Genomic DNA, 27136 nt, shown 5'->3' on the forward strand with positions numbered 1-27136 from the left:
TCCTTGATAGAGCCCGTGTATCCGTACCCTCCCATAGCTCAGTGCGAGTTTCAACTCCTTCCGTTAACTACGTGATTTTTGTGACTGCTATTAGCGAAGTTGTGTTTTTGGTTGTGCGTCACGCAAAATGGAACAGCGGAATTTGGAGCAACGTTGTGCCATTAAACGGCAAATGTGACGTTTGAAAAGTTAAAACAGGCCTATGGGGAACATTCTTTATCCCGAGCTCCAGTTTTTCGCTGGCACAAATCATTTTTGGAAGGCAGAAAACACGTTGAAGATGAACACCGTTCAGGGAGGCCTTCAACTTCGAAAACCAATGAAAACATCGAACATGTGAGCACTCTTGTGAGATCAGACCGTCGTTTAACATTAAGAATGTTGAGTGAACAATTCAATTTGAACAGATTTACATCAAATTTTGACTGAACATTTGCACATGCGAAAGGTCTGTGCCAAAATGGTGCCAAAAAACTGCCCTCTTCATAACAGAATTTTTGACCTCAAAAGGCATTCCTGTGGTTCCCCAGCCCCCTTATTCACGTGACCTCAGTCCGTGTGACTTTTTCCTTTTTCCTAAACTGAAAAATGTCCTCAAAGGACGTCATTTCGGGACATTAGAAAACACCCAAAAGAGTGTAACGGACATGCTGAAGACCATACCGGTTGAAGACTTCCAGCGCTGCTACCAACAGTGGGAACAACGTCTCCATCGGTGTGTAGCTGCCCAAGGGAACTACAAAAATAAAAACTTTGGTAAATAAAAAATCAGTCTCATTACTTTTCTGCCACACCTCGGTATATCATAAATGCATATTTTATTATACCAACTTAACTTTTATTGACATATATCTAACTATATTTATTTTTCTAGTATCAGAATGTAGTTTAAGTTAATTTGTTTTGGTTTCAATGGGTGTATTTTTCATATTTTTGATTCTTGTTTTCTTTTTTCACATCTTCGTGCCCCCTTTTTGTTACTTCGCGCTTGGAGTGTTACTTGGAGCTCCAGGGATGAGACTCCGGGCTGCAGAAACACTTTTCTTTTACTCTTTTATTAGTTAGGTCGCAATTCAGGACCAGATTGTTAAGCTAAACAGAAAATTAAACACAAAGGTTTATGGAAAGAAAGAAAGAAAGAAAGAAAGAAAGAAAGAAAGAAAGAAAGAAAGAAAGAAAAGGGAATTCACTTTTGCCTTTGTGTTCTCTCCGCAGTTCCCCGCTGACATCGGCCCTTCTCCTTCTCGTGTCCGCGTGTTTGCGCTGCACCGCTATAATAAATCATTTCATGTTTTCCCGAGCAGCCCTGCTCCGCTTTTGCCTTTGATTTATTTAAAGCTGTAAGGCGCTGATGGGAGCCCCGCGTTGCGGTAAAATAAAACCTGCGGTTAGTCAAGGGTGTCCTCTGCTGGCAGATGGACGAACTGCAGGGAGCCGCATTCTCCGCGGTCTGAAGGCGCTTAATTACGCTATGAGAGCGGAGGCGCAAGCGGTGTCTCTCAGGGTCCCATACACGATCTCGGACGGTGGCTCTCAAGTTCAGTCCTGGAGGCCCCCTGTCCTTCTAAACAATTTTTGTTTTAATTGAATTTCTGCGTTAATAAAAGCAGCTGTTCCTTTCATGTTTGTATTTTGTTTTAATATTGATCCAAAAATTACAAACTGGTTAGGCTTTGTTTAAACTGAATGAAGCAGGATGTACTGTAGAATGAATTCAATTTCATATTTTGTTCTTTTTAGTTTTCTATTTAAATGTATTCATTTATGACATTACTTAGTAAAAAGCACACAGATACCCTCTTAAAAATGAAGCAGTTCTTCAGAGTGATGCCATAGGGAATCCGTCTTTGGTTTCTCAATGGAACCATCCTAACAAAGGTTCCAGGAAGATCCCATTTATAATCAGCTTTATAATTAACCGTGAACAGATGATCAGAGATTTGTGAATTGGTTCCTCATTTTAAAAAGACTCCCACTGCATGCAATCCTACAGACCAAGTTCCGGCTTTCTTGATCTGTCGGTATCCTGCCTACTACGCTGTATTAAAGATTTCTGTTTTGTCCACTTATCAAGAACCTTTTCAAGGCTCAAACAACCTTTCCCAGGTTCTTTATCACAAACATGGAACCACACAGCTTATAAAGGCGCCATTATAGGACAGTAATTTTTATGAGTTTGGGTATCACTTCCCTTTAGTGTCACCTGTAGTGCCTGCTAGGCTTACTCACATACAATGAAAAGAGCCAATGCCACTGAAAAAGTGGATTGCAAAGAAAAAGTTTACCAAATCTACTTTTCTTATCAAAAGATACATTTTGAGACCTGATAATGTCTGAGATTGCTGCTGAATGGGCGGGGTCTAAAGAGAACGCTGGGAGTCATCTGACGGGCCTCAGAGTGTCTCAGGTCGCTGAATGAGCCCGAGGCTTGAGAGCGTCTCGTCTGCAGCTGGAGTCTATTGGGGAACACGGAGATGAAGGAGCGCATACGTAAGAGAGGCTCGTGATCACAGGGTTAGGGAAACAGGGTAACAGAGGACTGGTCGGCCAGTTTAGAGGCAGGAATGTTTCTTTGAAAATCAAAAGACAATTATTGTTTAATGCAAAGAGCCCATGGGACCGTTAGACCATACGGCAGTTGGGTCGTGGGAGCGACATATACGAGTGTAAAAATAGCACTTTACTGGTGTTCCTCGTAGAACCATTACATGACAAAGAAGGATTTAACTCTCCGATGGGGTTCCCTCCATATGAATTTGGTTCTGTAGACTTTGAAAAGGTTCCTAATATGTGGACAAAAACAAGAATCTTTAATATGGCGTAGTAGGCAGGATACCGACAGTTCAAGAAGACCAGAACTTAGCCTGTCTGACTGTATGCAGTGAGAGTCTTGTTCAAATGAGGAAGCCTTTGGCATTTCACATATCTGTCATCATCTCTTCATGACAGGAGGCTGACAGATGCAGAACACCTGAACGTGAGCCTGAGTGACTGTAGACAGCTGGAGTCCTTTGCTCGGTGGTATTTCACAACTCTCATATCATCTAGTTTTGTAACCTGTTACAGGTCTAAATGCGGATGGTTCTTTTGGGAAACAAAATTGGTTCAGTGCTTCTCAGCTTTTTGGTGTTGTGACCCATCTTTTCTCAGGTGCCTTTACGACCCACCAGAAGTTTTGTGTGTGTGTCCCTCTTTGATAATTCAAGTGCAATCATCAGAGCCTGCGATTGTTGGAGTGGCGACCCCCTCGCAGCCCATTACCATTACAAACAATAACAACTTGCGACCCACCACAGGCTGAGAAACACTGGCATTGGCATCACTCTTTAGAACCACTTTGGCGCTGGTCAAAACCCATATGGAACTAATAGACTCCAGGTATGGACCTCCAGAGCTCCACATCTCTGAGGAGGATGTCACTTTTCACTGATGTCACCTGGTTACAATTAGGGTTGTGGGAGGAGTCATCTAACTAAGCAGGTGACAAAAACATGCAATCCAATTTGCTGTCCCAGGAGCTACTGGTCAGCAGCGGGACCCATCTCATATGGAGCCCTAGGAGGAAGGGGGGGCCGTCTTAATGCATGGGCACACTGGGCTGTTGCCAGGGCCCCACGGGCATAGGGGCCCCATGCTAATCTATGTATGTTGTGTCTTGCTGAGTGGTTGTGTACATAGGAGCCCCAGTGCACTGCTTTGCCCGGGGGTCTATAAAACTGTTATGACGGGCCTGGGGGGGTTGTCACCCTCAGTGTCCTGCAGCGCACGCTTGTGGGACATAAACGGGTGGTTCACGTTGTCCATCACCCACATTAAGCAATTTTAAAACTTTGGGTCCCCCTCAGTGTCCCAAGCGTGGGCACATAGAGCTAACCAAACCTGTCCTGGTGGAGTGGGCTGCGTGTGTTCACGGCGCGCATTCAGGATGAATAGTGAGAAAAGCGCTACATGAATGTAAAGAATTATTATTATTATTATTATTATTGTTGTTATTATTATGCTTATTATTATTATTATTCCAGACCAAAGCACGCGCACCGTTTTATTTTACCAAAAACGACACCCCTTTGTGTGAGTAGTGAGGATGAGGGTGCATCAGGGATTTGGGTTGGGGAAGTGAGGGATTCTGGAGAGTGCGCTGCTTGAGTTTCTTATACTGCACCCCTCAAGGTTCTCCAGCGTGCGCCCTTTATATTCCATAAACTGTGTTAGTCAGAGGTGCGAGTGTCCATCCATCCATTATCCAACCCACTATATCCTAACAAAAGGGTCACGGGGTCTGCTGGAGCCAATCCCAGCCAACACAGGGCACAAGGCAGGAAACAAACCCCAGGCAGGGCGCCAACCCACCGCAGGGCACACACACCAAGCACACTACAGACAATTTAGGATCGCCAATGCACCAAACCTGCATGTCTTTGGATTCTGGGAGGAACCCGGAGCACCCGGAGGAAACCCACGCAGACACGGGGAGAACATGCAAACTCCACACAGGGAGGACCCGGGAAGCGAACCCAGGTCTCCTTACTGCGAGGCAGCAGCCACCATACCGCGTGAAAAATGCTCGTCCCGTCCAGGTCAGCCTCTCCACCTTGGCACGGACTTCTTCGACTTTGAATCATCCAAACCTTTAAATAATCAAGCGTGAATGCGATGTGCCCTGCCCGGGGTTTGTTTCCTGCCTTGCGCCCTGTGTTAGCTGGGATTGGCTCCAGCAGACCCCCGTGACTCTTAGTTAGGATATAGCGGGTTGGATAATGGATGGGTGGATGGAATGCGTTTTGCCAGCTAACGGTCCTCTTCCTAAGACTCGTAATGCGTTTCCGAGAGTTAGGAGCTTTTCTGCGTGTGAATGTCCTGTGAGTTTCCACGTGCGTGGGAAAGGCGCGATGGCACTGATCGTTAAACGGAACTTAATTAGTAGTAGAAACTGTGCAGTTTTAATGGAAAAAAGGAAGTCTGAATGACTGACTGGTCGATCGAATTGAAGGCAGGTCGTGCTGACGGCTCTTCTTTTCACAAGCTTCGCTGCTTGCGTTCCGGTCCTGCATTGCGTCTTTTTTTTTTTCTTTAATTTAATATTGTACTTCACTTTTCTTTCTTTCCCATTAGATTCATCACCACGCTGCTATATTTGCTTGACAATGGCATATATTGTCTTCCGTGTAGCTGATGGCGGAGGCGTGTTTTTCAGCGTGTTGGTTTATTCACTCTTGGCTGCTCGCGTCGCAGTCCCGTCCCACGTCTGAGGTGACTTGACGAAGATGGTGTCGCATTGTGTGGCTTGTATAGCAGGAGCTTCGCCAGTGTTGTACAGTCTCCTTCCTCATTTTGTCCTCAGATGAGATCATCCGAAAGTGGAGCATTTCCTGTTTCAATTATTTTTGGTATCAAGATAAACCAAACACAAGCGCAAATAAATAAATATAATAATAAAAAAATTCAATGCCCTTAAATTGACAAACAGAGATGGAAAAAAAAGCAAAGACATTTTTATTCTCAAAAATTTGGAATCCGATTCAGGGCTGGAGGGGCTGCACGATAAAGGAAAATCGTGCCTTTAATTCCGAATAAACTTAACCTCTACAGCGTAGGTTTGGAGGCAGACGGGCAGAGTGGCGCAGTGGTTAGCCCCGCCATATCATCGATTCGGAGTTCTAGAGCAGGTTCGGTTGTTTTTTTTTGTGTGTGTCCTAGGATGGATTAGCGTTGTGTTCAAACTCGACTACCAGCCTCCCGATATTAAATAAGTGGCTTAGAAACGTGTCCGATTGGTACTTGTGATTTTTGTGAAACCCATGGTTCCTTCAAGACAGATGCGTCCTGCTGTCGATTCCCAGTCATCGTCTGTTTAAAACTCTGCACGTTCTCTTAAGTGGTGACTTTTCTCTTATGTACTCAGAAGTGCAGGCGGCAACGGCTCGAGGATTTTTTTTGTTGAACATATTGAAGGCAATTGCTTTACATCTCTTATTGCAGGTATGACCTGTAGGGGGCATCGCTGAGCCCCAAACACAACTGCACTAACACAAGTCCTGGTTTACATAATAATTTAACAAATACCTTCACAGACACAAGCACAATTTCTTCTTCTTCTCTTTCTTCCCTTCTCTCCTTCTTTCTCTCCTCTCACTCCTCCAGGCGAGTGTTGTCCAGCTCCTCTCCCAAATCCAACTCACCTGTATGTGGTCAATTGACTTCACTTATGCCAGACCCGGGGATACTTCTGGTGTTACTGTAACTGTGAGCTGGAAGCACTTCCGGGTCACACAGAAGTTCCTTAAAGTTGGAAGGGTTTGTGCCTGCAGCTCCCCCTGGGGGCACCTATATATGAAACCCAGTAAGGCTGTCTAACGGGACTGCAATGCCCAGCCTGCCCTGTGGGTATCCATGCAGGTACTGTAACAAGGGAGACCGCCATCTATTGTATCAGGGGAGCAAATAATTCATGCGATTAGTGCCCCACCCACTCTATCCTTCCATTAAACTGGCCTCTTGGCCACCAGGTAAGGACCCTTGAACCATCCTGGCAGGAATTCCCACCCCATGCCTGGTGTCCATGACATATGGAAGAGCTGCCTCCTTTGTGCTTCAAGCTCAATGTTACACATTGAAGAGTGTTAGGGCTTATAAATGCCACCCTCATCAACTTTGCCACCCAAGGTGACCCCCTTCTTACCCTTTATGGTAGGGACGCCCCTGTGTGTTGGTTTGGTCAGTTGGCGACTCTGTGATAGTCCTGTTTGCATGTGTGTGTGTGTTCGGTACCAGGACCTGCAGTAGACTGCCATCCCACCCAGGACCCCCAATCCTGACTGAATAAAGTCAGCGACCCTGAATTGGATTATGATGGCTTGAGAATTTTACTTAACATTTTATTCAGACCTGCATTCACTGTCTGTCTGTGGACCCCTAACAATCACACCTTTATGAGTTTGCTGGATGCCCCATTCCAAAACCACGGATACCACTATGAAGTCGGCCCCCCCAACAGCCTGCACTCTTCTTACTATGAGAGTCTGGCGTGTGTCTGTGGGAACTTGAGCCCATTCAGCCCAAAGAGCTTTTGTGAGGTTTGATGTTGGACAAGAAGAGCTGGCCATTCCAATTCATCCCAAAGGTGGGTTAAGACCCCCTGCCCACCCCCTACAGGCCACTGGGTGTTTAAATGATTAGCAGAGATTTGATGTCACTTAATTTGGTGCAGACCCTCCATTATTTCATTCTCAAACCAGATTTCTTGACATGGACACTCGATCGTTTCATCAGCTTGCTGGGTCCCCCTTGTGATTTCACCGGGCGGACATTAAGTCGTTTCATCAATGGGTTGGGGGGTGTTGGGGTGGGGAATGCAGCATCGTGAAAGGCCCCTTGCTCACATGGACCAATCCCCAAGCCCCCCGTATGATATTAGGTCCAGTTCATGTTTGAGGTCATGCAGTTCCTCCATGTCATCCTGGTTTTGTGCACAAGGGTGCAGTCATGCTGGAACAGAAGAGGGTCTTCACAGACTGGTGCCACCAAGCTGCAAGCACACGATTGTCTCAGATATCTCTGTCTGCTGTGGCATCAACTAGTAGAGCCGAGGGGCCGAGCCCAAACTCTGCCATTATCCCCCCTCCAGCAAGCTTTACAGTAGATACCACATGTCCAGAAGGTGGCACCCTCCTGGCATCTGCCAAACCCTGACTTGTCCATCAGACCACCTGATAGTGAAGCGTAGGTCATCACTCCACATTTCCACTGCCTCTAGTGCTTCCCAGCACACCATCCAACGCCTGGCACTGCCCAGATTGATCTGAACCTAGCTGCTTGACCACATACTCCCATTTCATGAAGCTCCAGGTGCCCAGTTTTTACCCTGATGCTGCTTCCAGGGGCAGTTTGGAACTCTGACATGGGTGAAGCCACAGAGGGGAGGCACTGCAAGTTTGGTGGTCTTCCTCTTCAAGGCTGAGCTGTTGGAGCTCCTCGGTGCTTCCACTTTATAAATGACCAAGGCAGATGTAGCAGAACAGACATTTGACATTGTGACTTGTGGCATAGGTGGCCTCCTATGACGGGGTCATATTTAGAGTCACTGAGGTTTTTAGTCTGTCACTTGTATAACAATTGAACAAGTGTTGTCTCTTCTTCTCTTTCTTTCTCTCTCTATCCCTCTTTCTCCACCACACTGCTACTCCTCCAGTTGAGTGTTGCCCTTTTTTCCGGTCCCAGCTCCGGCTCGCCTGGACTCAGGAGTACTTCTGGTGTCAGGGCTTCGTCCCAAACAGATGGAGTGTAATTCCCTGCAGCACCCTCTTGTGGCACCCGCAGACCCCAGCACGGCCGTGCTACTGGACTACAATTCCTGGCATTCCCTGCTGGAATCTGAACGGGTATTGATATCCAGGGCTGCTGCCATCTTGCTTCCTGGGGAAATAAACAGCCCCAAGACACAGTCTTTCCCTGTCCTTCCTTTATATCCCGACCAGTGAAGGTATTGTGAATACATCCGGTTAGGATACCTGTACCACCTGGCCAATTACCCCCTTTCTGGGCAAGGTACCTTCCCTTCTCCAGGTCACGATGCCCATCCATCCCATATGGCACTCACAATATATATGTAACATGAGCCCCACCAGATGTCACACACGTGTGCTTAGGAGGCAGCCAACAAGCCCTAAGGTGAGTGATATACTGTAGATAGATTGATAGATAGATAGATGTGAAAGGCTCTGTATAATAGATAGATAGATAGATAGATAGATAGATAGATAGATAGATAGATAGATAGATAGATAGATAGATAGATAGATAGATAGATAGATACTTTATTAATCCCAAGGGGAAATTCACATACTCCAGCAGCAGCATACTGATAAAGAACAATATTAAATTAAAGAGTGATAACAATGCAGGTAAAACAGACAGTAACTTTGTATAATGTTAACGTTTACCCCGCCGGGTGGAACTGAAGAGTCGCATAGTGTGGGGTCTCCTCAGTCTGTCACTGAAGCTGCTCCTCTGTCTGGAGATGATCCTGTTTAGTAGATGCAGTGGATTCTCCATGATTGACAGGAGCCTGCTCAGTGCCCGTCACTCTGCCACTACCATCCTACTATAGAGCTTGCCTTCTTAACAAGTTTGTCCAGGCGTCCTTCATTTTTATGCTGCCTCCCCAGCACACCACCGCATAGAAGAGGTCGCTCGCCACAACCGTCTGGTAGAACATCTGCAGCATCTTATTGCAGATGTTGAAGGACGCCAACCTTCTGAGGAAGTATAGTCGGCTCTGACCTTTCTTACACAGAGCATCAGTATTGGCAGTCCAGTCCAATTTGTCATCCAGCTGCAACATACGGATGATGATGTCACTTCTGGCTCCCAATGGTGACATCACTTCTGGCTCTTAATGATGTCATCACTTCTAGTCCCGCCATAATGACATCGCTTCTGGCAAACATCAGTGATGTCATCTCCTGCCACATCACATCCTGTAGCCATTTATATATGTATATATGCCACCTTCACACCTTCACAGTATTGTAAAATGTCAAATGTTTTGGTTATTATCCAACTTTGATCAATTTTCCCAGCAAAGTCCAATGGACATTATATGGGGCAACCACCCCAACTCTTTGATGGTTTTGGAGTCAATTTATTTCTTATTACACAGATAATGAGAATTACTCAGGAGCCAATGGTGTACCCTAAATGTTTGGTTACGTGACTTCATATAGCAACTTTCCTTCAATGGATACTGTCCCAAAATGCTTTACAGTTAAGGTAAAATGAATATTAAAATTTATATAGCAGCATGAGCACTAGCATGGGATGGGGATTACTCCGTAGCCAAGAGTGTGGACCCCTGGGCCTGACATGACATCAGACTCCCCGCTCCACCAACCCCTGCTGTCAGCCAGAACAAAGCATTTCTTCCAAAAGTTACTTCCAAAAAAAAAAACATAAACCAAACCTGATGGCGTTATTTCATAGAAGTATTGTTTTCTTTTTAAAAGATGCCTGTTGCTTTTGGAGTTATGCCTGGTTTTCGATTTTGATAGATAGATAGATAGATAGATAGACAGATAGATAGATAGATAGATAGGTAAGGCCTATGTAATAGATAGATAGATAGATAGATAGATAGATAGATAGATAGATAGATAGATAGATAGATAGATAGATAGATAGATAGATAGATAGATAGATAAGGCCTATGTAATAGATGTGTGAAGCTTGCATGAGATCACCAACCAACACAAATGTATACTTGTGGCATCCCGTTGGAATGGCACGTTGATGGTCTAGTCAGCAGGTGACAGTGTTTGGCCAATGTTGCATATCTAACATTTGTTTCCCCCACCGTGGGAACTTTGATTTCAGGAACCAATGAGTTTCTGTATGATGCAGACCCTCGGCCACTTGTGGTCCCTGGCCACTTTCGTGTGTTGCATTCCCAGCACACAACAGGAACTGTAACCTTCATGCTGAATAAGTCCAAACTACCAACACATCTGTAAGACATCACCAGTGCTTACGGTCAACCAATCAGCACACTTCATCACCTGAGCCACACCCATGATGATTCCTAGTTGAACAAACAGACATAGGCAGGAGGAGGAGCTACAGGAAAAAGACCAGGAACTAGAAGTGGCCCGAGTCCATGTGGTGGGAATGTTACAAAAGTTCCTGAGTTTCTAAAAAGTTCCTGTGGTAAGAAAAGAGCTTAATAAGTGAAGACTCTGCTGATGGATGAAAAGGTGAGCCAACTGTTACTGACTTTAAGAGGAAAATAAAGGAGAAGGTGGGTTGTCAGACTTGTTGAGCACAACTGGTAGATAGATAGATAGATATGAAAGGCTCTATATGATAGATAGATAGATAGATAGATAGATAGATAGATAGATAGATAGATAGATAGATAGATAGATAGATAGATAGATAGATAGATAGATAGATAGATAGATATGAAAGGGACTATATAACAGATAGATAGGAAAGGCATTACATGATAGACAGATAGATAGATATGAAAGGAACTATATAATAGATAGATAGATAGATAGATAGATAGATAGATAGATAGATAGATAGATAGATAGATAGTGTGAACGCTGGCCTGGACACAGACAGGCAGATATGTTTGAATCACCCACCACATGTTTATTATACAAGTCCATATTTACAACAGTGCACACAAACCCCCAAAGTCCCCAAGGTCCAGACCTTTGTATCAATGCCTTCTCACTATGTGCTCCACCAACACACCAGGTGGCAGCCTCCCTGTCCAGGTACTTGCGAGGCACACTGGGTATTGTAGTTCTAATAGGGCAGCCTTGTCGGGTTCTTTGGAGTGAGCACGTATGGCTGCCACAGGTCATGACACACTTCTCTTCATTGATGATGGAACTTCTGATGGCAGTGGCACAAGAAATTCTGAGGTGTGTAGAAACAGCTGATCTGCACGAGTTCCAGTAAAGGCCTCCAGACAAATTGGATGGCCCTTCATCCTATGATAAGATAATGAGCCAAACTGAGGTGACACAGGAGTTTATTAAAGGTAACAAAATGGAAATTCTTGGATGGCCGAGCCAGTCACCAAATTAAATCCAATTAAGCAGTCCTTCCATATGCTGAAGAGAAAATGTAAGAGGAAATAACTCTTCAACCAGCAGGAGCTGAAGATGGCAGCACAAGAGGCTTGGCAGAGCATCACCAGAGAAGACACTCAGCACCTGGTGACGTCTATGGATGGCAGACTTCAAGCAGTCATTGCAGGTGAGGGATATGCAAAAAACTCGTAAATATGATGGCTTTAACAGACCTGCCATTGGCATTTCACAAACATTATGGTGTCCTGAAATGTGAGGACTGTGTGGAAAAGGTGTTGTGTGACCAAAATGTCAGATCTCCTTAAATGAAAGTCTGTAATGTGCCCATCAATCACAAAGTCTGAAATGTTTAATTTGCAATTTCAAAACAGTGGAGCAACGGGTCAAATCAAAGGAAAAATGGGTCTTTATCACAAACATTAGGGAGGACACTGTGTATTTTGTTTAAGTGCCATAAGCATGGGAAGGGTGCTTTATAAATTAAATGTATTATTATTATTATTATTATTAGTAGTAGTAGTAGTGGTAGTAGTAGTATAGTAGTATCACAATTTCTGGTCTTTTCAAGAATCAGATAGATAGATAGATAGATAGATAGATAGATAGATAGATATGAAAGGTACTATATGAGAGATAGACAGATAATGCACTATATTATAGTTAGATTATTAAATTGTAAATTATAGATGTAATCGGTGTCTGTATTGTATGTACCGTAGGTCATGTAGGTGTGGATCACGCTGTGTAGTCTTTGTAGTCGGCAGGACTCCAGGCTTACCTTTCAATATATTAGTTGCTGCAGGTAATACATACAGTTAATCTTGTTTGATGATACTAATTGCTTTGCAAAATAATTACTATATGAAATACGTTGTATGCATAAATATTGTTTGAAGATGCCTTAACAATTTGGGCGATCGTCTGCAGATTAAGTTGTTTCCCCTGACCCTGCCTTGAATAAACTGGTTAAGAATTGGATTGATGGGTGGGCGGATGATGATCACTATTTCTGACTGAATTTGAATGGGCAAATGTGTTCTGGCTTTCCGTCCAGGTTTGGTCCCGCGTGATTGCCGTTCAACTAACTGCAACTAACCGATCCAGTCTAAATTCCTGGAGTGCGCGTTGCTGGAGAGTGTTAATAAGTAAATAAATAAGCATAATATATAAGTAAACATTGCCTATGTTTACGTCAAAAATGTTGATTGGAGCTCAGAGCTAGTTAGATAGCTGAAACAAAAACTTTTCCCAATGTTATAATTACCGTTTTGCGCTTTCGTTTCTAGAGGTCGAATGAAATACGATTTTTGCAGGCGTTTACATAAGTACGCCAAGGCTTTTAAAATACAATTCCAAACATACTGCGTAATAAAGTGAATTCCGAGAACTGACGAGACCGGCTTCTGTTCAGGTAACACATTAAAAGGTATGCACCCGGAAGAACTACAAATCCCAAACCACTTGATGCCACATAAGGAAGCAGGTTGCGACTGAGGAGGCGGGGATTAAACAGTTTTCGCTTTCCATTGGATAATGGATCAATACGTCGTTACAGCGCCTCTATCAGGAGGTTGGAAATGCCGGAAATGAAGCCTTAAGGCGGAAGTGTAGGCCTAGAGCCGCGGGTGATCGAGGCTTTCTGTGAGGAACGAAACCAAAAGCTGGCAAAAAATCTAGAAAACAAACTTACAGAAGGTAAAGATTGACTGATTAATGGCTTTCAGAGAAACGAGCACGTCGAAATAAGACAATCTGCACGTCTGACGCCACCGGAGGACAACGACTTTCCGTAAGTGCTAACTTTCTCCAACTTGGCGGAGTTGCCGTACACCGGCGTCGTCGCCGCCGTCGGACTGTTACGGGATGATACGCAGAAAGTCAAGGGAGGATGGTCAGGTAGGATGAGACTGACTTGTGGAAAATCAGTAACGTGGACTCGAAAGATGAATATCTGTGGAAGAGAGTTTAAAATGAGAAATGAAGGCGGGGCAGGGTAACGAGCGGCTAGCAAATACATACAGGGGCTACGATTTAAAAAAAAAAAATGGACGTGATTGAACGGGGGATCTGAGGGTAAAGATAACGAGATGAAAAGCTGGCCACGGAGGAGCTTCAGGGAACGAAAGCAAAGCCCTGTCGTTTAGGAGAATCTGAAGTTCCTATAGGAGTGAAGTTGGCATTTAGAAAGGAAATTTGGGAGTCTGTGAGAACTGCAGTGCCAGTGACCAGTGCGGGGTGGACGGGAAAGAAAATGGACAGGCGTGGAATGAGCGAGATTAGGAGAAAGTGGAGGAACTAGAGAGTCCGATGGTAGTGGGCATGAAGGACATCTGCAGTCCGTGAAGAATGAAGGAAAGAGCTACTAGATGGACACACAGTAGTCAGTGAGGAGGGGACTGAGGTTAGTGGGGGAAAAAGCAATCGGGAGCTCCTAGAAGAACTGACAGTCAGTGGGAGAAATGTGCATGTGATGACAGTGGAACCGCAGAAACCCGAGAGTGAGAAGCCTACAGAGTGGCAAGTGTAGAATTAGTCAGGACTCGGTATGAGATTCCAACAAAGCAATGAGGCAAGGGAGAGGCACAAGTCTAATGCATGGAATGTGAGTGATAAAGAGGTCCCAGGGCAGTGGTCTGTCAGTCTTGATGTTGGTAGAAACTGGCGAGTTTGAAGTTGGGACTTGGCGACTCACCAAGGTGGATCCCCCAGCATGTGGGGTTGTCAATAAGTTAGAACTGGGTTGTGAGACCATAAAGGTTTAGAAGCGTTAAGCTATACAAACAGGTCTGATGTTTCGAATGATATCTTCTCGTTTGTCGAGTTTCCGATGTTCTTTCTTTGATTCAAGAGGGATTAAAAAAGCATTGAGGAAATGGAGAGATTGAAGTCTGATGTATGTAATGAGGGCAGTCGTGGGTTAGCGATCTGTGAGTTTTATTGTTGGCAAAAACCAGTTGGCTGTCCATGAGGAACTGGTGAGTTTGAAGTTGGGACTTGGCGAATTTAACCAAGGGGGATCCCCCAACATGTGGGTTCAGTAACAGGGTCTTGAGAACATAAAAGTTTAGAAGCACTGAGCTAAACAAACACATTTGATGGATTGAATGGTTTACTATTGTTTGCCAAGTTTCTGATGAGAATGAAGTCTAGTGCATGCAATGAGGGCATTAAGAAGTCACGGGGTAGCAATCTGCGAGTCTAGATGTTTTGAGAAACCAGTCGAGTGTCCACGAGGAACTGGTGAGTCTTGAGTTGGTAACCGAGGGAATTTCCTTACAAGTCTGCAGAATGGGTGAGGTGAACGTTAGGAGTTGGTGAACTATTGAGACATGGAGCTGAAGCAGAGTCCTTGATGGCCTGTAAGAATTATCTGAACAGCTTAAATGTTCACTAAACCAGCAAGCTTGTTTGCCAAGTTTCTGATGACCTATGTTCCAAGTGGAATTCAAAAAAAAAAAAAGGTGAGGAAATGGGAAGACTGAAGTCTGATGCATGAAGAGGTTAAGGGTTAGCGATCTGTGAGTCTCGATGTTGGGAGAAACCAGTCGAGTGTCCATGAGGAACTGGTGAGCCTAGAGTTGACACCCAGGGGGCTTTGCTTACAAGTCTGCAGAATGGGTGAAGTGAACGTTAGGAGTCAGTGAACTATTGAGACATGGAGGCGAAGCACAGTGCTTGACGGCCTTTAAGAATTATCTGGATAGCTTAAATATTCGCCAAACCAACCCGCTCGATGGATTGAACGGTGATTTCCTGTTTGTCAAATATTTTACATTCCAAGTGGGATACCAAACAAAACAGGCATATGTGGAAATAGAGAGATGAGAAGTCTAACGCATATAATGAGAGCAATACTGGGGGGAGCGGTGTGTGAGTCTTGACTCTGGGAGAGAGCGGGCAGGAGGAACCGGCCTGGCGAGTCTGAAGTCAGGAGCTGGGGACTTTAGTAGAGGTCTGCAGACGGGGTGAGGTGAATTTCGAGAGTCGGTGAAATGAAGCAGAAGTCGGTACTTGTGTAACAGCAACAACAACATTTATTTCTACAGCACATTTTCATACAAATAATGTAGCTCAAAGTGCTTTACATGATGAAGAAAGAGAAAAATAGGACAAAGTAAGAATTAAAATAAGACAACACTAATTAACATTGAATAAAAGTAAGGTCAGATGGCCAGGGAGGACAGAAAAAACAAAAAAGACTCCAGACGGCTGGAGGAAAAAAAAAAAAAAAAGCTGCAGGGGTTCCGAGGCCACGAGACCACCTAGCCCCCCCTCTGGGCATTCTACCTAACATCAATGAAACAATCCTCATTGTATTCAGGGTTCTCATGGAAGGACTTGATGATGACGGTCACATGGACTTCTGGCCTTTAATCCATCAATGTAGGGACATCACGGTGCCTTGGTCAGGTGATGGTGGCGCAGGTCACCACCACAGAAAACTGGAAAAAGAGCAGAAGAGAGAGTAGGGGTTAGTACGGATTTTGGAGCCACCATGAATAGTAATGATAATTAATTGAACATACAGAGCATCAGGATTAAAGTAAAATGACGCGATGAGTAAGCCATGATAAAGTAATGTGTTTTGATCAGTGCCCCACTGAGTCAGCCTGGAGAATTCCAGAATTTAGGTGCCTAACAGCAGAAGGCCGCCCGCTTCACCCCTTCTTGTGTACTAAACGGATGGCATGGCAAAGGAAAACAAAGGTGTTGTGACAAATTTACAATACACATTGGGATAAAAAAATATATAGAAATTTACAGAAATTGAAATATTGTAGACATACATCTTCGGTTGATGGCAGCATCCAAATATTCATTTCTGGGGTTGGCAAACTACAGATGCAAAGGTCATGGCACCAAATTGAAGAGGGGAGGCTGCATAAGGTGTCCCCCTACCCATTCTAGTGTTGGGCTCCGTGGCGGAGGTTTCACTGATGTGTCCGTTTAGTACACAAGTGCCCAGAAATCTTGACAGCCTTTCAGAAGTATCTTAAGATGGAGAGAGAGGGGGAGCATGCACTTGTATGGCACGTTGCAGCACCCACCACACAATGACCCACCTCCGGATCCTGAGATTAGGAACTGAAAGCAGCCGTGCAACAGGTGACACCTCCGCACCACACTAGTACAGTTGGAATGGAACAATGGGAGGTTTATTGTGCAGTGGCCGGAGCGCCAATCCTGCCACCCACTCCCAAGTTTTGTCTGCATTTTGGAGGACCTCCTTGTAGTGCTTATTTGCAGGTTAACGTCATACCCAGGATGGAGCAATTGCAGGCGGTTAAGGGCCTTGCTCAAGGGCATTCTGTCACTTTACTTGGCACAAACTGGCAACCTTTCGATTGCCGGTGCAGAAGTACAACAACAACAACATTTATTTCTATAGCACATTTTCATACAAACAGTAGCTCAAAGCGCTTTACATATTAAAGAATAGAAAAATAAAAGACACAATAAGAAAAACAAAATAAATCAACATTAATTAACATTGAATAAGAGTAAGGTTCAGTGGCCAGGGGGGACAGAAAAAACAAAAAAACTCCAGACGGCTGGAGAAAAAATTAAAATCTGTAGGGATTCCAGACCATGAGACCGCCCAGTCCCCTCTGGGCATTCTACCTAACATAAATGAAACAGTCCTCTTTGGATTTAGGGTTCTCACGGAAGGGCTTGATGATGATGATGGTCACGTCGACTTCTGCCTTTTAATCCGTCCATCATTGTTGGTATCTCGACAGCGTAACCGTTAGCTAAACAGACAAGCCTGATGGACTTCATTCATGTTTGTTGTGTTCATAAGAATTAGTTCTGAATGCTTTTTAAAATCGCTTCTTATTTTATTTATTTTTTTCTTCTCTGGCACCTCCTTATTCACTGGTATGTGGAAAACCCCACATATGATATACCATTTTACTCATCTTGCTGTCTAGTTATGCAGGATGTTAGGCTTTTGGGGGTTCCCTTATATTTCTGATTCTCTCTCTCTCTATTAAAAAAAAATATATATTTTTATGACCTTTTTGTGGACCATATTTTGTGCAGGAGATCATACAGAGTAAACCATTTGGTGTCTTCAGGAGAAATGATCAGAAGGACTTGAAGTTGTGTAGGCCACATCCGCCAACCTCACGGGTTCACCCTTTAATGGGATTTGAGGGGGTCAGTGTTGCTCCTTTTCACAAAACTTTCAAAATGGGGAGGCATGTGGAGTGTCGTTTCATGCTATTTTAAGGTTGCTGATCACAGATATGATGATACTTTTGATGTTTGATTCTTTTCCGATGGACTCAGCACTCAAAGAGCCGCTCCCACCCAGAATGTTACAGATGACAAACTTCAAACGTAAGCATGTATCGTTTTAAACTATTTCAAGGTCAGTGATTACACATATGAGGTTATTTTTTGATTTTTGACAAGCATTATAGCCTTACGTGGACCTCTGCCAGAGATAAATTAATAGATACTTTATTAATCCCAAGGGGAAATTCACATACTCCAACTGCAGCATACTGATAAAAATCAATTTTAAATTAAAGAGTGATAACAATGCAGGTAAAACGGACAATAACTTTGTATAATGTTAGCGTTTTACCCCCCCCCGGGTGGAATTGAAGAGTCACATAGTGTGGGGTCTCCTCAGTCTGTCAGTGGAGCAGGACGGTGACAGCAGTCTGTCTGTGGCTGAAGCTGCTCCTGCGTCTGGAGATGATCCTGTTCAGTGGATGCAGTGGATTCTCCATGATTGACAGGAGTTTGCTTAATCCCGTCGCTCTGCCACAGATGTTAAACTGTCCAAATTTACTCCTACAATAGAGCCTGCCTTCCTCACCAGTTTGTCCAGGCGTGAGGCGTCCCTCTTCTTTATGCTGCCTCCCCAGCACACCACCACATAGAAGAGGGCGCTCGCCACAACCGTCTGATAGAATATCTGCAGTATCTTATTGCAGATGTTGAAGGACGCCAGCCTTCTAAGGAAGTATAGTCGGCTCTGTCCTCTCTTACACAGAGCATCAGTGTTGGCAGTCCAGTCCAGTTTATCATCCAGCTGCACTCCCAGGTATTTATAGGTCTACACCCTCTGCACACAGTCAGTCACCTCTGATGATCACAGGGTCCATGAGGGGCCTGGGCCTCCTAAAATCTACCACCAGCTCCTTGGTTTTGCTGGTGTTCAGGTGTAGTTGTATTCGCACCATTTAACAAAGTCCTTGATTAGGTTCCTGTACTCCTCCTCCTGCCCACTCCTGATGCAGTCCATGATAGCAGTGTCTTCAGTAAACTGTTGCACGTGGCAGGACTCCAAGTTGTATTGGAAGTCCGATGTACATTGGCTGAAGAGGACCAGAGAAAGCACAGTCCCCTGCGGCGCTCCTGTGCTGCTGACCACAATGTCAGACCTGCAGTTCTTCCTGAGACGCACATACTGAGGTCTGTCTGTAAGATAATCCACGATCCATGTCACCAGGTATGAATCTACTCCCATCTCAGTCAGCTTGTCTCTATGGAGCAGAGGTTGACAGATGGCACATTTCTATTACAAGCGAGAACATTTAAACTTCAAACATTTAAAATGAAGTACACTTCATAATATTTAAAATATATCTGATACATCTTTCATTAGCAGACCTGCTTTTTTGGGGTAGGAGCACAGAACCTCAAGTGTCTTTGTGTATGCATATATACATATATATACTGCTCAAAAAAATGAAAGGACCACTTTCAAATGCGAGTATAGCATCAAGTCAGTGAAACCTCTGGTCTGTTGATCTGCTCAGTTGAGTAGCAGAGGGGCTTGTTCATCAGTTTCAGCTGCTTTGGTGCACTAGAGGGGCACCAATGAGACGACCCCCAAAACAGGAATGAATGCTTTAACAGGTGGAGGGAGGCTTCTGAAAGTTTTCCCCTCCTCATCTTTTCAGACTGTTTTTTCACTAGTTGTGCATTTGGCTAAATTTCATTTCCATCAAACGATGTGGCATCCTTTTGTTCCTAACGCATTACCACCGTACCTGTCTATATCAGTAGAGATAGCCAGCAGGAGTTTTTTTTTCTGGCATTGAGATCTGATGTGTTTTCAGAGTGTTCCTTTAATTACTTTGAGCCATTTATATAGTTGGTGATCCATTGACTACTCCTTAGACCAGGGGTCTCCAACTCTGGTCCTGGAGGGCCCCAGTGGCTGCAGGTTTTCATTCTATCCCTTTTTCTTAATGAGGGACCTGTTTTTGCTGCTAATTTAACTTATTTTGAATTCATTTTAATTGACTTGCTCTTGAAGACTTAGACCCCCTTAATTGTTTCTTTTTCTTTAATTAGCAGCAATAAAATAATGGTATATAAAATGAACCAAAACGGGACCAGCAAACTGTGTCTATCATACAGTATCTGACAGTAAAGAAAGGTGAGGGTCTCAGGAATGTCAATCTGCTTAGGGCCACAAAACATTTTATCAGAGCTCTTAGAAAAGAGAAAATCAACAATTTCAGAAATGGCTGCAGTTGCACAATGAGAGCAGCAACAGGTCATGAAATTAAAGAATGGGTTTAATTAATGACAGGAATTGGCACCTCATTAAGCAGCTGGTTGGAGTGAAATTGGTTGGAGTTTGAGGCCCTGACTTAGGTGGTCTTCTGTTGGCTCACTCACTTCACCTTGTTTGGGTGGGTGCCATTTAAGGAAAGAAATGAAGCACTTCAGAGGAACGATGAAGAAATTCCGGGGAATAAAACCTGCAACAAATGAATTCAAAAGAAATTAATTAGCAACAAAAACAGGTCACTTATTAAGAAAATGATTAGAATGAGACTGGAATTGGGGAACCTATCCTTAGACAAGGAGTTAGATTTGCCTTCCTCGGCTGGTTGCCATGCTGCTGCATTTTAAATGGTCTCCTCTGGCTTGTTGACAAATGCTGGTCATCCCACCAACAGTGAGTTGCAGTGGTCCAGACGTGAAAAGACTGAAGCCTGGGCCAACAGTTGTGCTGCATACACAATACAGTCAAGGTCCAACTGTATCTGGCAGAGTGAATCTACAAGACCGAGAGACCATAGAAACGTTGTCCCTGAAAAAACACTGGTCATTGAACACCACCTCACAGTTGTGTGCAGACTTGGTGGGTGTTAGTGATAATGAGCCAAGCTGAACAGAGATGGGGTGCTGAAGAGTTGGTCAAGCTGGGATAACAAGAAGGTCTGTCTTTGCTAGGTTGAGCTGGAGATGGTGTTCCTTCATCTAGGTTGTAATATCAGTGAGGCCTGCAGAGATTCTAGCTGAGACTTGCGTGGTCCTTTGGAGGAAGTGACAGGTGTGTATCATAAGCAGAGTACTGATCGGAGAAACCATGGGACTCGATGATCGGGTCTAGACCAGTGTTTCCCAGCCTCGGTCCTGTGGCCCCACTGTGACTGAAGGTTTTTGTTCCAACCAGATTCCTAATCAGTGACAACACCTGATAGCACTGATCTCATTTAATTAGCTGCTATTATTTTTCTCTTATTCTACATTCAGAAAAGCACAGCAGCATGATTTTTACATTTATAAGACATTTAGAAATATTTCTGCTTTTGCTATTGATTTAAATGCTTAACTCTCTTTTGTTGATTTCATTCTATTTTGCTCTTTCTCTGTGCAGTTTTTCCCCCTTTGTTGTATCTTATTAATGACAATTAAAAATCAGCAGAGCAGACATGCTAGCAAACAACACTGAAGAATCAAAAGCTGCAAGTCCTTTAGCATCAGACCCACTTATTAGTAATAATGGATTAATTAAACAATTAGAACACCTTGAAAAGTAGAATGAAAATCAAGATGAAAATATTGTTAAAAAGAAAAAAAATACATTATTCCCCATATAACTGCTTGCTTGGTACATTTTAATATATATTGTTTGTTTTACCGGATATACCATTAAAATATTATAAATTATTTTCATGGGAATTGTTACATATGCACTATTTTCACTTGTTTTTTCTTGTCCTAGAGTGTATATAAACACAGAGAACTCCAGTTTCTGTATTACATCTTGCCTGAAGAAGGGGCCTGGGTTGCCTTGAAAGCTTGCTTATTGTAATCTTTTCAGTTAGCCAATAAAAGGTGTCATTTTGCTTGGCTTTTCTCTACATTCATAATGGCTAACACGGTACAGCACTCTAGTACTTTAAAACTTTTGTAAAAGCAATACTTGTCCTTTTATATATGGCCACGGTCGTGGTTACATCTCTTTCTCGCAGGACGTATAACGCTGCTCGCATTGTTTGGGCAGTGGAGCTGGGCGGCTAAACACATGCTAAGGAGATGCTGTCGGATCATCTGCTGGCGAGCTGCCTTTTCTGCTTGTCACGCTGTCCGATCATTTTAAAGCCTGTACAGCAGCTGTTCTTTTGCCACTTGGCACTTCTGCTGCTTGCGTTTTTTTTGGGGGTTGGATTTGGTTTGGGGGGTTAGGGTGGCTGAACGCACACAAGGAGTAGCAGTCGGATCATCTGCTGGCGAGTTGCCTGTTCTGCTTGTTGCGCTGTCCGATCATTTCAAAGCCTGTACAGCAGCTGTTCTTTTGCCACTTGGCACCTCTGCTGCTTGCGTTTTTAGGGGGTGGATTTGGTTTGGGGGGTTAGGGTGACTGAATGCACACAAGGAGTAGCAGTCTGATCATCTGCTGGCTTTCTACTGCTGGCGAGTTGCCTGTTCAGCTTGTTGCTGTCTGTCTATTAGCTAATCAAAGGAGCTTGAAGGGCTTAATGCCCCAAAATATCAGTGAAGAAATGGAGAGGTGGAAGTGTGGGAGCAGTTTACAGATGGATGTCATCGGGCAGCGGCCAGTGAGCCTGAATGTTAAAGGAATAAAGGCCTGATCAGGGAGTGGGTTCTGGGATATCTCTGGAGAATGAAGTACATGTGATCTTGAGGAACCAGTGAAGTAGGGCATAATGGATAAATGGATGGTCAGGGACCTAAAATGGTCTGAAAAGGCAACTTGGGGTCTGTAATGGTGAGAAGTGTTTTTTAGTAGAAAACACCTGAGAGGTACCCCAAAAATAGTGGGAGGGCAAGCAGTAGCATTGGGGAGATATCTGTTGGCTCAGAAAGAGGGACATGGACATTAGGAGGAATTGGGATAGAAAGCGGCCAGAGAGAACATGGAGAAACTGAAGTCAAGTGTGACAGTAAAGGAAAGTAGCATGGCAAGGGGTAGGAGTAGTGGAAGTCTGCATCAGTAATAGTGAACAAGAGGGAGTCGGGGAGCTTACATAGTGTTGAAAACATTGGCATAGTCTGAGATTGGTTTTAAAACCCCTCCAGAAATATAATTTATGATGGTTCCAGCTGATTGGTCATAATCACAATTAATGACTCATGGACTTTATTATCCACCCGAAATAAATTCCTAGCTACGCCCCAGTTGAGGAAATGAGATACGGAGCAGGCGCTCTGGATAAGGTGACAAGTGAAGGTGTCATGAGGCCAAAAGTCAGGAACTAGCAACAGCGTAGTTGGGGTGGGGTAGAGTGATGAAGGTCAGGAGGCCAATGGGAAGTGGAGGAACTCTGGCTGGGGGCCAGTCGTAGTCTGTGAGCAAATTTCTGGAAAAATGTGCGACTCAGCAGAAGCTTTGCCAGAGTGGCCGTCACTTGAAGTTCTTCATTCTGTGTTCCTGTACTCTGAAACAAGCAGTTTTTGTGCTGACATGAAGGTAGTCACCGTTTACATAGGTACGGGTGACATCTGCAGATTCTGTTGTGTGTGATGAAAAGACTGCGACTCTGGCTGCTGTCAGGATTGGCAAGGCCGTGAGTGTTTGTGGTTTTTTTATTTAAATAACAGTGTGAGTGGGCCAGTGCCCGTGCCACACTCTGTACTGCTAATAACTCTCCTGTTTCTATTTTTTTGTGCAACATCTTTGACATGAAGCTGATGGCAAGTCCTATTTGTTCATGAGCTGAATGAGTGAAAACTAAATCTGCACGGTTTGCAGTTTCTATAATGCTGGTTCTCTGCTTGGTGTAGCAAAATTTTACTTGTCTTAGTGTTGCCTTTTTAAGTTAAAAAAAAAAAAATGTAACAATGAGATTTGTGGAAAATTTTAAGGAAGTTTAATTTGATAGTGGCCCGAAATTAAAAAAGGGATACCTGGTGCCAGGGCTCTGGAGTCGGTAGATAAATCCTTCAAGTCCAACTCCTTAGTTTCCGGTACTTCTGACTCTGACTCCTTAGTTTCTGGTACTTCTGACTCTGACTCCTTAGTTTCCGGTGACTCTGACTACTTCTGACTCTGTATTTAATATGCTAATGTATTTTCCATGTTGATTGAAGGAAGGCAACATACACGTCATTTAAGGAATGCTGACTCTCTACTGTATTGGCCAGTTTAAACAAATGACAAGAACCCCTGAACACACATCAGGCCACAGCGCACACCTCCACCTACACCATTACACTTGTTAACACTCAAATGAACTTATTAAACACATTATATTACTGAAATAAAATGAAAACACTTTGTGTAATGCACCATAATCCAGATTGTAATATGTGAATGTCAGGTTGTAGAATAGCTCAGCTGAGCTTCACACTGGTAGTAACACAACTACGCACTGGGCTTCATTCTTATGTCAGAGAAGTGCTTCATTAGGACTATTGTTTGTGAAATGGGACATTTGACCTTGCTGTATTTGTTTTTCATTACAATTTAAATTTATTAGGAGTCGGAATCATTACATTTTTGCAGACACCGACCCCAACTCCAGGTATCCAAAATTGTCTCCGACTCCTTGACCCCGACTCCACGTCCCTGCCTGGTGTTGCACCAGTTAAGTTTTGGAACGAATCGTAGCATATGTCTTCCCCTGTACATTTGGGGAATTTGTGCGAAGGGTCAACAGGTCATTTTGTTTGCATGCAGACACATAATCTGGTTAAGGCAGAAACCTGCCGTCTTTATAATCCGTATTTACACGCGCAAGTAGTCTTCTTTGGCAAAATGCTCCGACGGCAATTAAACTGGGCAACGAAAGTGTCGACCGCCATGAATTCAAAAATAAGCATGACACTTGTGATCATTTTCTTGTGTTTTATAATTGTTTAGTCAAATTGACGCTCTTTTATAGGTTTCTGTTGCCAGATTGCACACAGCACACTCTTGTATGCTTGGCTATGCGACTAAGCCCTGCAAAGGACCGACATACTTTTGCCAATATAGTGTATCAGGGACCCACCTCCAAATCATTCAATTAAGGTGTATAGAATTGAGCACCTAGTCATGCAGATGGCTTCTACAAACATTTGTGAAAGAATGGGTTGCTCTCAGGTTAGGACCTGAGTGCAGCCGTGCAACGAGTGACACCTCGGCACCACACTAGTTCAGATGGAAAGGAACCAGTGTGAGGCTTTCCTGTCACCGACCCCCAGGATTTCCCTGAAAGTTGGATGCAGATTAACGTCATACCCAGGGCGGAGCAATTGCAGGTTAAGCAGGGCCCAAGAAAGTAGTCACTTTTGGCGTTTTACGGGATTCAAACCAGCAAATTTCTGATTGCCAGTGCAGTTCCGTAGCCTCAGAGCCACCACTCTGCCCCTGTCGCTCTCGGGAGCTCGGTGAATTCAAGCGTGGTACTGTCATAGGATGCCACCTATGCAATAAGTCCATTCGTGAAATTTCCTCGTTATTAAATATTCCATGGTCAACTGTTAGTGGTGTTATAACAAAGTGGAAGAAATTGGGAACAGCAGCAACTCGGCCACGAAGTGGTAGGCCACGTCAAATCACAGAGCGGGGACAGCGCATGCTGAGGTGTGCAAAAGTCGCCAACTTTCTGCAGAGTCGGTAGCTACAGACCTCCAAAAGCTCAAGAGCAGTGCAGAGTAGAGAGAGAGAGAGCTTCATGGAATGGGTCTCCATGGCCGAGCAGCTGCAGCCAAGCCTGACATCACCAAGTGCAATGCGAAGCGTCGGATGCAGTGGTGTAAAGCCCACGGTGAGCCACTGGACTCGAGAGCAGTAACATCTGGAGTGACGAATCATGCAATCTGATGGACAAGTCTGGCGAGGAGAATGGGGCTCGCCTGACTGCATTGTGCCAAGAGTAAGGTTTGGTGGAGAGGGGATTATGGTGTGGGGTTGTTTTTCAGGGGTTGGGCTCAGCCCCTTAGTTCCAGTGAAAGGAACTCTTAATGCTTCAGCATACAAAGCCATTTTGGACAACTTTATGCTCCCAACTTTGTGAGAACAGTTTGGGGATGGCAACATGACTGCGCATGCACCAGTGTGCACAAAGCAAGGTCTATTAAAAAAAAAAAAATGGATGAATGAGTTTGGTGTGGCTGCACAGAGCCCTGACCTCATCCCTTTGGGATGAATTCGAGCGGACACTGCAAGTGAGCCAGGCCTTCTCATCCAACATCAGTGTCTGACCTCACAATTGCTCTCCTGGTCACAAATTCCCATTAACACACTCCTACACCTTGTGGAAAGCCTTCCCAGAAGAGCTGAAGCTGTTAGAGCTGCAAAGGGTGGGCCACCTCCATATTAAAGCCTATGTATGAAGAATGGGATGTCATTAAAGTTCATGTCTGTGTAAAGGCAGGCGTCCCAATACATTTGGCAATATACTGTATACATGTAAGTGTGCTTCTTGCCTTACACCCAGTGCTGCTGGCATAATTCACATAAGTTTGACGTTAGGCTACTCGTAGTCTCACTGAAGCCAGACATATTATATATATATACACAGTGGTGTGAAAAACTATTTGCCCCCTTCCTGATTTCTTATTCTTTTGCATGTCTGTCACACAAAATGTTTCTGATCATTAAACACATTTAACCATTAGTCAAATATAACACAAGTAAACACAAAATGCATTTTTTAAATGATGGTTTTTATTATTTAGGGAGAAAAATCCAAACCTACATGGCCCTGTGTGAAAAAGTAATTGCCCCTTGTTAAAAATAACCTAACTGTGGTGTATCACACCTGAGTTCAATTTCCGTAGCCACCCCCAGGCCTGATTACTGCCACACCTGTTTCAATCAAGAAATCACTTAAATAGGAGCTGCCTGACACAGAGAAGTAGACCAAAAGCACCTCAAAAGTTAGACATCATGCCAAGATCCAAAGAAATTCAGGAACAAATGAGAACAGAAGTAATTGAGATCTATCAGTCTGGTAAAGGTTATAAAACCATTTCTAAAGCTTTGGGACTCCAGTGAACCACAGTGAGAGCCATTATCCACAAATGGCAAAAACATGGAACAGTGGTGAACCTTCCCAGGAGTGGCTGGCCAACCAAAATTACCCTAAGAGTGCAGAGACGACTTCTCCGAGAGGTCACAAAAGACCCCAGGACAATGTCTAAAGAACTGCAGGCTTCACTTGCCTCAGTTAAGGTCAGTGTTCACGACTCCACCATAAGAAAGAGACTGGGCAAAAATGGCCTGCATGGCAGCTTTCCAAGATGCAAACCACTGTTAAGCAAAAAGAACATTAGGGCTCGTCTCAATTTTACTAAGAAACATCTCAATGATTGCCAAGACATTTGGG

The 27136-nt window shown here is 44.0% G+C and overlaps 1 protein-coding gene across 2 annotated transcripts in view; it reads left to right on the forward strand.

Moving 5' to 3' along the window:
- The first annotated feature begins 13177 nt into the window (after nucleotides 1–13177).
- Nucleotides 13178–27136, forward strand: part of rab5c (RAB5C, member RAS oncogene family) — a 77689-nt gene continuing 63730 nt past the window's right edge. Inside the window, exon 1 of one of the 2 annotated variants that reach the window (XM_039740790.1) lies at nucleotides 13178–13386. The gene's annotated coding sequence lies outside the window, so the exon portion shown is untranslated. The other variant, XM_039740791.1, reaches the window with a different exon arrangement.

This window comes from Polypterus senegalus, chromosome 17, assembly GCF_016835505.1.
Source record: "Polypterus senegalus isolate Bchr_013 chromosome 17, ASM1683550v1, whole genome shotgun sequence".
NCBI classification, from domain to species: Eukaryota; Metazoa; Chordata; class Cladistia; order Polypteriformes; family Polypteridae; genus Polypterus; species Polypterus senegalus.